The following is a 14,318-nucleotide window of genomic DNA, read 5'->3' on the forward strand; positions in this document are numbered from 1 at the left end:
TTATTACCTTCTAACGACTGGAATTTAAATGTCAAATTTAATGATATACCGTTCAGTTCTGACCCGCAACAAGGAACGTCCAGCATAGTAGTGTGTACGAACATTGCTGACATTTTGTTTGAAACATAATCCTCTTAACTGCTTGTTTTTTCAGAATGTATGCGTCATGTCTTGAGCAGTTGCGACTTAATTGCTCAGTGAAAAGTTGTTAATATCTAATTTTCCGAAAACGATCTACCATTTGGAACTTGCATTCGTGTTAACTTGAGCTAATTAGTTAATTACAGACAGTGACATTTACGGTACAGCTGTTCTAAAGACTGGTCAAGTACAGGACACACGGGGCCCTTAATACGGTATTCATGATGATGTCACTTTTTTTAAACTCAGAAATGTTTTTGAAAAAACATTTTCTCAGACTCCAAATTAACATTTCCTCAGAGGGAACTGCCCTAATGAGTTATCTGTTTCCTAAAGGGTTTACGCACCATTAAGTAGACATTCAATCAATTACATGGTTTTAGTCAAAGACATTAAATCCGAATTTAGTTTAACCATTAGTCATTCTGTGACATGTCATTCGTCATGTATATCAGTAAAGAGGACAATGTAGTTAGCAAGGCAGTGTCCAAGCAGAAATGAACACATGTGCATGAGCTGTCAATCATCCCTTGTCGGCATTGTGCATTTCACTGGCGACATACTAGCGACAAAATACAACAGATGTTGCTGCTGCCGTTTAATGAGTATATATAATCTATAAATAATTACAAATCTCCTACATAACAATTACGAAGCACGGCGACGCCCGTGCTGTAAAAGAAGAACGTGTATTGGTGAAATATAGATTTGGGTAATTTACGACGCTTCGATCAATATACGTTACAATTTGACAATCCGGTGCCGCTGTGACGACTAGTGAAATAGGCGATCTGTTTGGTGCACGAAATCAACACATGTCGATTCCATTTTATGGTTGTCAATATCATCTAGCGCATATTTGATACAATCACACACAAAAACTGACTATATTACTGATATTTTAGTATCAGCGAGTCGATCATAGTGTTAGAGCGTAATTTCCTTCAATAAAGCTTTAAAATAAATTGCCTGAATAGCAGGGAAATAAATGATTCCAAAGACAACACTCGCCAACTGTCGTGAAAACACTCGTAAAAACATCAGACATTAAAGTATTGATTTCTGAAGAACATGCGAAACTTCATACTAATATGGAGTGAGTTAGAGCGAGACGAAAACCTCACCTCGCGTGCTAAAATATTAATCCACTCACCGACACACTGTCAAACTGTTCCCGGCAAGAGTACCTCTCGTAAAATATTTAAGTCCAAAACGCGAAGCTATCCTCTCTGGCAACTAGACGCTCGTTCTACGCTTCGCTATACTCTACTAAAGTGAACCATCGCTAGCCAAACATACACACGGAGAGCCCCCGCGCTCAGCCAATCAGACGGCGCTTAACACTGACAGCGTGGCCTATGAATGGAATGGGGTAGCCGCGGGGGGACTGACGTTATTCAATCGCGGGGGACTATTAGCCAGTCTCCCTATGCATGGCTCATCCTAACTGAGGATTAGGGAAGGATGTACCTGCTCTCGTCAAATCGTACCTGTTGTCGATAACGTGTAATATTCTCGCTCGGGTAAACCAAAGGCAGGTGCGCAGCGGGACGGTTGCAAAGCGCGTTGATAAACTGGACCTGTCTCTCAACTGGGGTCGCGACGTGGTGGGTTTGATCCCTGACATCAACTCTACTAGGTCCCTCGGGAGTTAGTATGCCCCCAGGCTTGCTCGAAATCGGCAGCATCTTTCCTAAGAGGATTTGATGACACACTTTCAACAATAGAAGTTGGGGGACAGTTTGAGCGACATATGTCTACGAGATCTCTAAAGAGTGTTGGGTGGGATTACACTCGTGTCATTTTAACAAAGCTAATAGCCCTGCACGCCAATATAATTGTTTTATTTCCTGCAATATAAACTCGAATTGCAAACATTGCTGCATGTTTTGATGCAATCACGACCGAATTCAACAATAAATTGAATACAAGCAAGAATGCACCAGCCGTTTTTGATTGCTGCGATTACATCGAGCAATGAGACGTATGCGTGTGAAATAAAATACATTTGTAGAGCCTTAAACACTAACGATGGGAATTTTAACGCCTTGTGCTGAGCTATGCTTAGATTTTATACCACTTAACAAAGGAAAGTTTCTTGTATAAGATGCATCAGCAAGATAAACCGAGATTTGCATATAGAGTTTCTGGAACAAGATTTAATAAATCGATTAAGTAATGTTCTCAACGGAAACGGAACGAACCTATACCCTTAATGTTATGTACAAGCAGGGTTTATTTACATATTTTTATTAGTATATCAAAACTACAAATTAATGTAATGTAACCAACACTTACCCGGGACAGAAACTTGCCTAATTGGAAGTATTGCATGCATAAATGAACTACCTGTTAATACATGGCCTATTTATTTTTGAAATGTTGACGGGAATGGCTAGTTATATTTATTCATTATAATGCATGGAGGAAAGAGCACAGTTTAATGGCCTGATTATTGGTTTAAATTAATGATCTCTAAAAGCTTGGCAAACTGGCCTTTAGTTTATTGTGGACATACGCGATAACGGCGTCGCTTTGTAAAGCAAGCTTTGAACGCATCTATATTCAAATGTATGCCCGGAACGTGGTGTGCAAATCCGTACTTATGACATGGGGGAATACAAACTGGCGATTGAGTTGACGAATGTTGTTAAAAGGTTAGTTGGCTGCTTAGTGTGGATATAAAAGTCTCCAAGTCCAATAAATGTGGGTATAGGAAAGCACTAAATGTCACATTTCAATATTGAGACGTCAGAAGGGGACAGTACTCTGTCACAGTCATCGGCGGTAATGAGCTTCGAAAGAGACGACCCAGGGAATAGAGTGGAAACAGGCGAGTGTCACTTGTCAGTGATGGGGATGGTGGTTCTGGTGGGATATCTCACATATGTAACGAATGGGGGCATGGCTGTGCAGGGTGGTGTTTGGATGGTTGTTGGGGTGGAGGTCGGTGCTAGGCTTTATCACTATATACATTGCGTATGGGGGGCATTCGGGATGGGGTTTGGTATAGAGGGCCGCGAGAGGGTGATGAACTGTTTTTAAGGTAACTCCTAGAAATAACAGGACTTATTTTCACTCAGTATTAAAAAAACATCAAGTCGATGATTACATTGTCTGATAAACATGTGCAAGGGTGTTGATCAAAGTTTAACAGCACAATTTAGCCTCAGACCGCAACCCAGTGTCCCTTACGAAATAATAACCCAAGTCTTTTATCGGTTTTAACAAGTTCCCCAAAAGACAATCTCCCACTGTGATGGTGATTGAGATATGGATTAAGAATAATCTACAGCATCCGGTTTGGGAGACAAATGCAAAACCAACACATCTACATAAAAAAACATCATCTGTGCAGAAACTTTTTAGAAGCATCAATACCTCCATACACAATATAGGCGATTCAGCTTCACAGTGTGTTTGATGGTCTCAATGGCGTGCTGAGGGAAGGCTTCGTTCGTACTTTATTGATGCTGATCAAACTATTTCATTATATCAACCCGTTTTAAACTTTTATACAAATGACGCTACTGATTACATTGATTTCGCTACCATTATGAGAGTCGACGTGATGAGGACTTGCTTCTATAGTATTATACCCATTGTAATGCATTCCGTTGCGTAAATAATACAGTCCGTTCGCACAGTTAACCGATCCCCCGTACAAAGTTGCACGACCAACCACCCCAGAGGGGCATGCTTCAAACCTATTCCCAGTTCTGTTGAAATATACGCCATTGAATACACGTCGCGGCATATATACACAGCTGATGGGCTTAAAGCCGTAAATGTACAACCTTTTATATCAATCGCTCCTGACAAATTTATTTCACTTCTCCCTTACCCTGAGTCCATTAAATTCGTATCGATTTCTCTCTGACTATTCGCATACTGTCGAGGGAGCAATGATAGAACAGGGTCTCATTTTCACCCTACTAAAGACCCAACGTTATATTTACAGCATTATACTTACCACCACATACGGAAATGAACGACCTAAGGTCTTGCATAACTCATACAAACATGACGTCTATTGCAAGACGAAAAGAATCTATTTCGTGTTGCATTGCATCAATTTCAGTCGTAATTGGCACGTGTCATCGCCGTAGGTCAATGTTAATAGTAATTGGCATGATGGTCGTGAAATCCACATGCAATAGCTATAGGGGATGGGTGGTCACACGCCGTTTATTTCTGTAATGTATGCTCGACAGATCAGTAGACAATAAGCATCTATGTACAGCCGGTGCCAGTAATGACTAATGTAGGCTGCCGAAGCGCTTCATGTGCCAGACACAATACTCGACTCACAACACTGTTGTCTTTTTCAAGCAAGACATTGTCTATGACAGAAAATAGTCATGTTTGCCTTGTTCATGCTATAGACAAACGTCATGAGGAGACACAGGTGACTGAGTGATGTATTCTTTACAGTAAGGAAAGATCATTCTTTTAATGTTGATGTATATTTCTTGTTGACAATTTTCTCATTTAAAACTACCAGAGGACAAAAGGACACGAATATTGTTTTTAGTCGTGTTTTGTATTGAGCGTTACGCCCCATTTAGGTATATTCCCGCAATATTATGACAATATCTAGTTTTGTATTCCGCTCTTTCGTAATTAATAACTTTTCTTTATGTTCCAAACCCTTTATACACTCACGTAACATTGCTTCTGTTAATAATTACAATATATCAGTGTAAGTGTAACAGATAAACAATGTATCAGTGTAAGTGTATCAGATAAACAATGTATCAGTGTAAGTGTAACAGATAAACAATGTATCATTGTAAGTGTAACAGATAAACAATGTATCATTGTAAGTGTAACAGATAAACAATGTATCAGTGTAAGTGTAACAGATAAACAATGTATCAGTGTAAGTGTAACAGATAAACAATGTATCATTGTAAGTGTAACAGTTAAACAATGTATCAGTGTAAGTGTATCAGATAAACAATGTATCAGTGTAAGTGTATCAGGCAAATAATGTATCAGTGTTAGTGCAACAGATAAACAATGTATTAGAGTAAGTGTAACAGATAAACAATGCATCAGTGTAAGCACAACAGATAAACAATGTATTAGTGCAAGTGTAACAGATAAACAATGTATCAGTGTAAGTGTAACAGATAAACAATGTATCAGTGTAAGTGTATCAGGCAAATAATGTATCAGTGTAAGTGTAACAGATAAGCAATGTATCAGTGCAAGTGCATCAGGCAAATAATGTATCAGTGTAAGTGTAACAGATAAACAATGTATCAGTGGACGTGTATCAAATAAACAATGTATCAGTGTAAGTGTATCAGGCAAATAATGTATCAGTGTTAGTGTATCAGATAAACAATGTATCAGTGTAAGTGTAACAGATAAGCAATGTATCAGTGCAAGTGCATCAGGCAAATAATGTATCAGTGTAAGTGTAACAGATAAACAATGTATCAGTGGACGTGTATCAAATAAACAATGTATCAGTGTAAGCGTAACAGATGGACAATGTAACAGTCTAAGTGTAACAGATACACAATGTAACATGGTTAGTGTAAGAGAACAACAATGTATCAGTGTAAGTGTAACAGATAAATAATGTATCAGATAAACAATGTGACAGCGTAAGTGTATCAAATGAGTAAACGACTGAGTGAGTAAATGTTTTAGGTCACAGTTCTACAACAATGTAACTGCGGTCTCTTTATAATCGCGAACGGACCAAACCAGAGATTGATAGCGTGAACAGCAACGCACTTAATGATGCACGATGACCTACAATAACACACATTTCTGACAAATGATCCCAAATGTATTCAGCTTGCAGGACATGCTCACATATGACTGATATTTCTGAGCAAGGCTGAGAGCTAAATGAGCCCAAGGCCTTTGCTCATAAAGTTATGTTTGCTCTGCGAGTAACTTACCACAAGCAGCAGCCATTCGTAGAACTAAAACCACTGTTGTAAGAAGGGCATTTAGAACAAAACATATCGTTCAAACCCCGATCTGAAACCATACACCAGTGTATCATAAAATAATTTCTTTCCACATACTAACAGCAAACCTTTAAAAATGACGCGAAATAATCTAATATGTTAATAAAGAGATATAATAACACACTTCGCCGGCCCCAGTATAAACAGGCTGGTGTTGTGATGCATACCAGCACACTGTGCGGCTCGAATATCGACTGGACAATGCATTGCCATGGCCCCCAGCAGAAAATATACATGATAGATGTTTTTGACCTTTCAAGCTTCCATACAAGTTGGTGTTTATAATTACTTCTTTTATACTAAGGTGCTGAGATACGAGGTGACGTTATCGTGTTCGAGTAGTAACTCGTGCAGTTTTAGGTTCTGAAATGACGAAAATCCCCTTTCGCTGGATCGTCTGTGTCAATATGTTGTTCCTGTAGGATCTCCTATCTGTGTCACTATGTGTTGTTCCTGTAGGATCTCCTATATGTGTCACAATGTGCTGTTCATATAGGATCTCCTATATGTATGACAATGTGTTGGTTCCGTAGGATCTCCTATCTGTGTCAGAATGTGCTGTTCGTATAGGATCTCATATATGTATGACAATGTGTTGTTTCTGTAGGGTCTCCTTTATGTGTCACAATGTGCTGTTTCTAAAGTATATCCTATGTGTGTCACTATGTGCTTTTCGTATAGGATCTCCTATATGTGTCACTAAATGCTCTTCGTACAGGATCTCCTATATGTGCCACTAAATGCTGTTCGTATAGGATCTCCTATATGTGCCACTAAATGCTCTCCGTACAGGATCTCCTATATGTGCCACTAAATGCTGTTCGTACAGGATCTCCTATGTGTGCCACTATGTGCTGTTCGTATAGGATCTCCTATATGTGTCACTAAATGCTGTTCGTACAGGATCTCCTATATGTGCCACTATGTGCTGTTCGTATATGATCTCCTATATGTGTCACTATGTGTTGTTCGGATAGGATCTCCTATATGTGTCACTAAATGTTGTTCGTATAGGATCTCCAATATGTGTCACTATGTGCTGTTCCTATATGATCTCTTGTATGTCACTAAGTGCTGTCCGTATGGGCGCGTCTATATGTGTCAGTATGTGCTGTTCGTACATGATCTCCAACAATGTGCTGTTCGTATAGGATCTCCTATATGTGTCAGTATGTGTTGTTTGTATAGGATCTCCTATATGTGTCACTATGCGCTGTTCCTGTAGGATCTCCTATATGTGTCACTATGTGCTGATCCTATAGGATCTCCTATATGTGTCACTATGTGTTGTTCCTATAGGATCTCCTATTTGTGTCACTATGTGTTGTTCCTATAGGATCTCGTATATGTGTCACTATGTGCTGTTCCTGTAGGATCTCCGATATGTGTCACAATGCGCTCCTCCTATAGTATGCCTTATGCGTGTCACTGTAAACTCTCCGTATTGGAGCTGATATTTGTGACACAATGTACTGTTCTTAAACGAGACACAAGTGAATGTGACACATCAGGGTTTTTTCTCAGGCCTTGAACTGTTTTCATTTTTACATACCTAACTAAACAGTATATATATATAGAGTGAGTGAGTTGGATATAACGCCGCTTTTAACAGTATTCCAGTTATATCTCGGCGTGTATATATATATATATATATATATATATATATATATATATATAAAGAGAGAGAGAGAGAGAGAGAGACACACACACACACACACACTCACAAACACATAGATTGATAGATATCCATATATATATATATATATATATATATAGAGAGAGAGAGAGAGAGAGAGAGAGAGAGAGAGAGAGAGAGAGAGAGATAAATACCAATGGAGAAGTTAATTCACAATATGTCACAAACTCACAAACGCACATACGCACGCTCGCACACACACACGCACGTTTCAAAGCGGCGTTAAACCAGTCACACTCTCTCTATCCCTATGTCAAATGCATTTTATGAGAGCCTGGTTTGCGATGTCAGTAAGACTTATATGGACTTCCCCATCAACGTATTATATAAAATAATGTGCGACACAGAAGTGTGACAAACGTTATGCACAAACATTCCTCAGCTGCAATATTACGCGGGAGTTATGGTTCTATTATGTATTCAATTGAAAGAATAATATATGCAGAGACAATATTCAAACGTTATTCTGGACGCATGCACAGTTTCGTTATTAAAATCCAATAACTCGAGTTGTCAAGCGTTCATTCTGAAACATCCACACACAAACATCCACACATGCACGCACGCACGCACACGCACACACACACACACACACGCACGCACGCACACACACACACACGCACGCACACGCACGCACACACACACACACACACACACACACTCACAAACACATAGATAGATATTCATATATTAATAGCAGTTTAACATGGTGAGCTTTTTACTTTCAAAAATTCAAATCAAATGCTTCACCCAGTACGTCAATAACAATCCAAATAAAACAATATGCGCGTGAATGTAAAAATAATTATCTACCGTCACAGCTGTCTTTGATGGGCTTGTTTAGAGAGCGCGAATGAATAGATAGCTCATATCGAACATGCTATTCAGCTTCAGAATCTAGCAAGTTTAATGCGCGTTGACCCAGTTCAGCGAAATGTCCATAGCATGTTTGATACCACGACAGCGGTGCGCTTATCAAAAATGCAAATATCTGTTCCTCGGTCAACTTGGAGCCGGCAAGTGTAGTTATCAAGTCGGTGATCACTACCGAAGCTGAAACAGCTGCATTGCCCCTGCCGATACATCACAAATGACACCCTGAATTAAGGTCGTGTTGATTATGTTCCTGTCATTTTATTTCAATACATTGTGACATATCTTTTCGTAAATGTATCGCTGTTTCACGTACATGTACAAACGAAATGTCAAACGGGATCGGGTGGTCATATCGGCATGTCATCGTATCCCATTTGCGTGGATCGATGCTCATAATGTCAATCACTGGAGACCCGTGAAGATTCCGGGGTAGAATAGGCCTTCAGCAACCCATGCTTGCCGTAAAAGGTGGCTATGCTTGTCGTAAAAGGCGACTAACGGGATCGGGTGGTCAGGCTCGCTGACTTTGTTGATGCATGTCATCGATCCCAATTGCGTGGATCGATGCTCATGGTAATTAATCACTGGATTGTCTTGTCCAGACTCGATTATTTTACAGACCGCTGTCATATAGCTGGAAAATGCCGAGTGCGGCGTGGGTCGGGGTGGTTGTCTACAGTCAGGTAGGCGTTTGACACACCAGTATGTGTGTGAATCATATTTTATGCCGTCTACAGCAAAAGTCAGGACAGGTTGCTCCGCGAGAGCGGTCATTTAATTTTCCAAAGCCGGGCCATGGACTTTTTCTTAAATGTCAGATCTACTATGTTTCACTCTGAAACGAAGAAGTGGACGCTAAGTTCATTTCGTTACAGGCAATTATGTTTTGTTTTTTGTACAACCCAATGCAAGCGTATTCGTCCAGTGACATCAGTGACAAATTGTGCCTAAAGCATTCTTATTTAGCACAACTGGCCTTCACATTCATGATGAGAATCGGACCCGTTCTTCGGTGTGTCGAACGAACGAACGCTTTGATCAACCAGGTACTAGCATCAGTGCACAGGTATGATATACATAGGTAACGAAAGTGTGTCACTAAACCCATTGGTGTGGTGTGGTGTTTGTAAACCAACATTATCAGGTCGAACTAGAATTCGAACTACGCTGATCTTACAAGCTCCACCCCAGTGCGTGACACCTTCGTTACTCTCCCGGAATCATCGGGGTAGTGTTGACGAGTCAAAGAATGGGCTATTGCTGTGGGGAGCTTACAACACAGTAAGGGAAGACAACTCTGCGCAACAAATTACGACGTCAAAGACTGCATGACTACCGTTTCAGGCAGGCTATTACGACAACTGTTGCAAACGCCAAAAACGTTTCTACGTCTACTTTTTTGCTACTGTGACATCGTAAGAACTACGTAGGCGGTCGTTCCCGTCATCGGTGATTACACACTGACACTATGCTCTGTCAGTACCCATTGTAGTCAAAACTACTTTTTTAGCTGAACACTGTTGCAAAAAGATAATTACCTAAAAATAAACATGTATACCCAATGAACGGTGCGACTGTAACGCTCGAGGGAAGAGGTATCACAGCACACGTATAATGTGTCATTCAAATGTTTAACAATTCATGAGACTACCCTAAATGAGACCAGGGCACCCTTGGTACTTGCTTTTGATATATCATATTTCTAAGGCTGTTTCATTTCTGAAAACAACTAAAGACCACAACTGCAAAGTTCTGCCGCCGCTCAATCAAGATAGACGTATTGCAACGGTGTTATCACACAACTATCCCTCGCGTCGCCATGCACCATAAGCGATCTTCCCACTGCCTCGGAGCATTGGAATTTCATTGAATGCACCAGCACACATCAATATATCAACCCCACATTTCACCTGGGGATATATTCCTGCTCTTTTGTTAATGAAATCAACACACTATATTATCTCAAACCATAACGATGTACAAGAAATAAATACACTTGTTGAGGAATAGAAACAACTGTTTGACTGTTTAGCAAGTAACGATCTAAACTCATTCAAACAGTGTCTAGATTTGGAACGAAATCTCCGACAAAAGGCCCCAATGTGTCGGACAGATTTATTGGATTCCATAGTTGCACTCATGAAATCTTCGCAAACGAATTTCAATCCCCTATGACTGGTGTATAATGTGCCATCGATGCCAGACCTGCCTGCATAAACACCGACCCTCATATACTTAGAGTAAGACATAACATTCTGGAACAGAAGTTCAATCTAGTTGCAATGTAATCTAGTTGCAATGTGCATTGCTTTTAAGAACACACATAAACATGTGATGATAAGAGTAGAGCCTATTGATAGATTGCCCATTGTAGAGCGTCATGGTTGCCCGGGCCCATCGTGTGCTAATAAATAACTAAAAATATACCAAAAGCTCATTGCTGTCAGTTATTATTGGTAATCAAGTTTCGGACATAAAATATTGTCAGTGACTGTTGTTTCTGAAACTGCCAATCTGAAACACTATTGTTCTGCGTCGACATCATAATTCACGTTGGGTGATAAATCAAAATCAGACACTCGTATGTTATTCTATTATAGAAAGCATGAAGGAATATTGAAGACTTTACCTTACACAGAGGGGATGGATCCGACGGCCCGTCCATATCCCAGCACCGTGCGAAGTGAAATGAACTGTCAAACATATATTATCACGTTGACGACAGGACATCGTTCACAGAGCCTGCTTATCGATCGGAATAAAACAAAAACTCGCTCTTGAGACTTGCTATTGTGTACAGGCTATAGCTTGAACCCACTGCGTATTTTGTATACAAAACAGCTGTCCGCGCACTGTCCATAGCGTCATTGTATGAAATCAACAACTGATGTCGATTTCACCAGCTTGTAGAGTATCTCGTTAGTGTCATCTGGCATCTACCCCTCTATCAGAAGTGTAAGTTACTGTCGCTTCCTCAATCACGAACTAGTTTCCTTCCAAATACGGTCTCCAAACTGGTTCTCTCATCAGCACACTAGGTGTGTACATACGTCCAAAACGTTATGATATCCGTCATTGAACACATCCCTTTCGTTGCGACTTCAAGGTGTTGAGCTACATGTCAACTGAGCTATCAGTCTTCATCCGTCTTGAAATATTTATTGGATTCTGAATCTAATGAAATTTTAATTGATATTGTTTCTGTTATCGTTTTTATGACAGGACTTTTATACAGCGTTCCTCTCTCCATGCACTCAGCGTCAAAGCTACGGTAAAAATCGATAGGTAATTAGACAACTGTAAGTGATACGGTAGAGATGGACCTATTAAAGTTAGACTTCGAGACTGCCCTTTTTCAATGATGATTAGTTTGTTTGAGAGATGGGAGCCCAGTGCTATTTGAAAACCCTTAATCGAATTCCCCGGTGTCTGTTTGGTTAATAATGTCTCTTATAATATATGACCCAGGTAACAGACGCCGCATCTATGATATTATTCATAATAGAATTTCGTGAACATTTATGTCTACAGAATAAATGGTTTATACGATTCTGCAAGAAGCAAGTATACTAAGGTAATATTATTGTAATCAAATATAATGGTGGCTGTTGAGGAACGGACCATTTTCTATTGTAGGGGCCATAACTTTCAGTGAAAGATTGAATATATTTTCGGTCAATGCTACAAAACGAACAATGTTTTTATCAAACCCAATGATCGGGCGAAAAACATTCAGTTGGTTGTGGGTTCGTAATTATATTTTGTCCGTTGGCATCAAACCAGTGGTTCTGTCAAAGACGCCTGCACAGTGATGATCGCAGACTCGCGTCTGATCTGTCAAAGACGCATATCCAGTGATGACTGCAGACCCAAGGGTGGTCTGTCAAAGACGCCTGCACAGTGATGACAGCAGACCCGGGGTCGGTCTGTCACAAACGCCTGTACAGTGATGATCGCAGACTCACGTGTGATCTGTCAAAGACGCATATCCAGTGATGACTGCAGACCCAAGGGTGCTCTGTCAAAGACGCTTCTACAGTGATGATCGCAGACCCAGGAGTGATCTGCCAAAGACGCATGTACAGTGATGATCGCAGACTCGCGTGTGGTCCGTCAAAAATGCGTGTACAGTGACGACCGCAGACCCGGGGTCGGTCTGTCAAAGACGCATGTACAGTAATGATCGCAGACCCGAGGGTGGGCTGTCAAAGACGCCTGTACAGTGATGATCGCAGACCCGCGTGTGATCTGTCAAAGACGCATATTCAGTGATGACTGCAGACCCAGGAGTGGTCTGTCAAAGACGCCTCTACAGTGATGATCGCAGACACGCGTGTGGTCCGTCAAAAACGCATATACAGTGATGATTGCAGACCCGGGGGTGGGCTATCAAAGGCCCATATACAGTGATGATCGCTGACCCAAGGCTGGTTTGTTAAAGACGCATGTATAGTGATAATCGCAGACACGGGGTCGGTCTGTCACAAACGCCTGTACAGTGATGATAGCAGACCCAGGAGTGGTCTGTCACAAACGCCTGTACAGTGATGATAGCAGACCCAGGAGTGGTCTGTCAAAGGTGCATGTACAATGATGATCGCAGACACAGGGCTGGTCTGTCAAAGACGCATGTACAGTGATGACAGGAGACCCGGGGTGGTCTGTCAAAGGCCCATGCACAGTGATGATCGCAGACCCAAGGGTGGTCTGTCAAAGACGCCTCTACAGTGATGATCGCAGACCCAGGAGTGGTCTGTCAAAGACGCATGAACAGTGATGATCGCAAACCCGGGGTCGGACTGTCAAAGGCCCATATACAGTGATGATCGCTGACTCAAGGCTGGTTTGTTAAAGACGCATGTATAGTGATTATCGCAGACCCGCGTGTGATCTGTCAAAGACGCATATTCAGTGATGACTGCAGACCCAGGAGTGGTCTGTCAAAGACGCCTCTACAGTGATGATCGCAGACCCGCGTGTGGTCCGTCAAAAACGAATATACAGTGATGATCGCAGACCCGGGGTCGGTCTGTCAAAGGCCCATGTACAGTGATGATCGCAGACCCGGGGGTGGGCTATCAAAGGCCCATATACAGTGATGATCGCTGACCCAAGGCTGGTTTGTTAAAGACGCATGTATAGTGATGATAGCAGACACGGGGTCGGTCTGTCACAAACGCCTGTACAGTGATGATAGCAGACCCAGGAGTGGTCTGTCAAAGGTGCATGTACAATGATGATCGCAGACACAGGGCTGGTCTGTCAAAGACGCATGTACAGTGATGACAGCAGACCCGGGGTGGACTGTCAAAGGCCCATGCACAGTGATGATCGCAGACCCAAGGGTGGTCTGTTAAAGACGCCTCTACAGTGATGATAGCAGACCCAGGAGTGGTCTGTCAAAGGTGCATGTACAATGATGATCGCAGACCCAGGGCTGGTCTGTCAAAGACGCATGTACAGTGATGACAGCAGACCCGGGGTGGACTGTCAAAGGCCCATGCACAGTGATGATCGCAGACCCGGGGGTGGGCTGTCAAAGACTCATGTGCACTGATGATCGCAGACCCGGGGCTGGTCTGTCAAAGACGCCTGTACAGTGATGACAGCAG

At 41.5% G+C, this 14,318-nt stretch overlaps 1 protein-coding gene across 3 annotated transcripts in view; it reads right to left on the minus strand.

The window, feature by feature from the left end:
- LOC124137476 (protocadherin beta-3-like) overlaps positions 1-11,788 on the minus strand; it is a 48,145-nt gene extending 36,357 nt beyond the window's left edge. The window contains exon 1 of one of the 3 annotated variants that reach the window (XM_046503790.2): positions 11,341-11,788. The gene's annotated coding sequence lies outside the window, so the exon portion shown is untranslated. Of the gene's footprint in view, positions 1-1,294; positions 1,421-11,335 lie in introns of those variants that run through there. The other 2 variants (XM_046503789.2, XM_046503787.2) reach the window with 2 other exon arrangements.
- Positions 11,789-14,318: the final 2,530 nt, after the last annotated feature.

The sequence above is a fragment of the Haliotis rufescens genome, unplaced genomic scaffold (assembly GCF_023055435.1).
Source record: "Haliotis rufescens isolate VD_foot unplaced genomic scaffold, xgHalRufe1.0.p SCAF_7, whole genome shotgun sequence".
Lineage (NCBI taxonomy): Eukaryota > Metazoa > Mollusca > Gastropoda > Lepetellida > Haliotidae > Haliotis > Haliotis rufescens.